This window comes from Colobus angolensis, unplaced genomic scaffold, assembly GCF_000951035.1.
Source record: "Colobus angolensis palliatus isolate OR3802 unplaced genomic scaffold, Cang.pa_1.0 Scaffold51, whole genome shotgun sequence".
NCBI classification, from domain to species: Eukaryota; Metazoa; Chordata; class Mammalia; order Primates; family Cercopithecidae; genus Colobus; species Colobus angolensis.
This window is the reverse complement of record NW_012118599.1, coordinates 478,383-480,757: the sequence shown is the minus strand read 5'-3', so window position 1 is coordinate 480,757 and position 2,375 is coordinate 478,383. Positions and strand designations below refer to the sequence as shown.

The 2,375-nt window shown below is 46.0% G+C and overlaps 1 protein-coding gene across 4 annotated transcripts in view; it reads right to left on the bottom strand.

Annotated features, from left to right (window-relative positions):
• DST (dystonin) overlaps window positions 1-2,375 on the bottom strand; it is a 496,305-nt gene that overhangs the window by 106,540 nt on the left and 387,390 nt on the right. The gene's annotated exons all lie outside the window — the stretch shown is intronic.

Sequence of the window (2,375 nt, the reverse complement as noted above, 5' to 3'; positions counted from 1 at the left end):
TGACGGAGTCTTGCTCTGTCACCCAGGCTGGAGTGCAGCAGCGCAATCTCAGCTAACTGCAAGCTTCACCTCCTGGGTTCATGCCATTCTCCCACGTCAGCCTCCCGAGTAGCTGGGACTACAGGCATCCGTCACCCAGCCCAAGTAATTTTTGTATTTTAATAGGGACGGGGTTTCACCATGTTAACCAGGATGGTCTCCATCTCCTGACCTCATGATCCACCCACCTCGCCTCCCAAAGTGCCAGGATTACAGGCGTGAACCACCGCACCCAGCTAAGAGTCCCTCTTTTTCTATTGTTTGGAATAGTTTCAGAAGGAATGGTACCAGCTCCTCTTTGTACCTCTGGTGGAATTCAGCTATGAATCTGTCTGGTCCTGGGCTTTCTTTGGTTGGTAGGCTATTAATTACTATTTCAGTTTCAGAACTTATTGGTCTATTCAGGCATCTTCCAGATGTCAGCCGGAGCTCTCCTGTATGAGGTGTCTGTCGACTCCTGCTGGGAGGTGTCTCCCAGTCAAGAGGCACATGGGTCAGGGACCCACTTGAGGCAGCAGTCTGTTCCTTAGCAGAGCTGGAGTGCTGTGCTGGGAGATCTGCTGCTCTCTTCAGAGCCAGCAGGAAGGGACATTTAAGTCTGCTGAAGCTGCGCCCACAGCCACCCCTTCCCCCAGATGCTCTGTCCCAGGGAGATGGGGGTTTTATCTATAAGACCCTGACTGGGGCTGCTGCCTTTTTTTCAGAGATGCATTGCCCAGAGAGGAGGAATCTAGAGAGGCAGTCTGGCTACAGCAGCTTTATTGAGCTGTGGTGGGCTCTGCACAGTTCGAACTTCCCTGGCAGTTTGTTTACACTGTGAGGGGAAAACCACCTACTCAAGCCTCAGTAATGGTGGACGCCCCTTGTCTCATCAAGCTCAAGCACTCCAGGTCGACTTCAGACTGCTGTGCTGGCAGCGAGAATTTCAAGCCAGTGGATCTTAGCTTGCTGAGCTCCGTGGGGGTGGGACCTGCTGGAGCTAGACCACTTGGCTCCCTGGCTTTAGCCCCCTTTCCAAGGGAGTGAATGATTCTGTCTCGCTGGTATTCCAGGCGTTACTGCAGTATGGAAAAAAAAAAAAACTCCTGCAGCTAGTTCAGTGTCTGCTCAAACGGCCACCCAGTTTTGTGCTTGAAACCCAGGGCCCTGGTGGTGTAGGCACCCAAGGGAATCTCCTGGTCTGTGAGTTGAGAAGACTGTGGGAAAAGTTGTAGTATCTGGGTCAGAATGCACCATTCCTCAAGGCACAGTCCCTTACAGCTTCCCTTGGCTAGGGGAGGGAGTTTCCCACCCCTTTGCGCTTCCCAGGTGAGGCAATGCCCCACCCTGCTTCTGCTCACCCTCCGTGGGCTGCACCCACTGTCTAACCAGCCCCAGTGAGATGAGCCGGGTACCTCAGTTGGAAATGCAGAAATCACCCGCCTTCTGCATTGATTTTGCTGGGAGCCGCAGACTGGAGCTGTTCCTATTCAGCCATCTTGCCAGTCACCTCTCACTTTATTGTTAAAATTATCGTAATGATAAAGGTCCTGAAGCTCAGAAGGTACTCAGTATGTAAGTGTGTTGAACAATGCATATGTGACTGACAAAAGAGTATCTGCCTTATTTAAGGATTGAAAATTGTCTGGTGCAGTTAACACGGTGCTATCATGGGCTTAATGCAGGCAGAATAATTTTTTAAAATACATAAGAAGTTGAAAGTGAAAAAGAAAATAAACAAATCAATTATTAAACCCATATTATGTCAACATGAAGAGAGAGCATGGTGGTTAGGAGTACCTAGGTCTTGCTGTATAACTTACTTGATTTTAAACTCCAGCCTCATTAATTACTAGTCAGGTGACTGGATAAACGAATCAGACAAACTGATGGGAATAATAATCCTAACTGTGGGAACCAAACACCAATGTGGGAACCAAAGATCCATTGCTTAGCAAGTAGAAACTAGTCAGTACACAGTAAACTAATAGTTCACTTTTATTACATAACAATCTAGCACTGGTACTTTTTCATAATCAGAATATTAAAATATCAGTTAGACTTTCTCATACTAGTATCTATTGGCTATGTATCCAAAACACAAAGACATTTCTCAGATCAACCACATAATAACAAGTCTAAACAGAAACATTAAAACATCTGAATCTTAACTTTGTCCCTTAAAAAAAATTAAACATAATGGGATTTCAGATGGATGTGAAAATATCCTGTAGACGCTCAGTACTAATTCCTACCACGCTTGGTAGTTACCAAGAATCAAAAAAAAAAAAAAAAAAAATCCCAAAACAACAGCAACAGCAACAACAACAACAACAACAACAAACACTTGATATTTA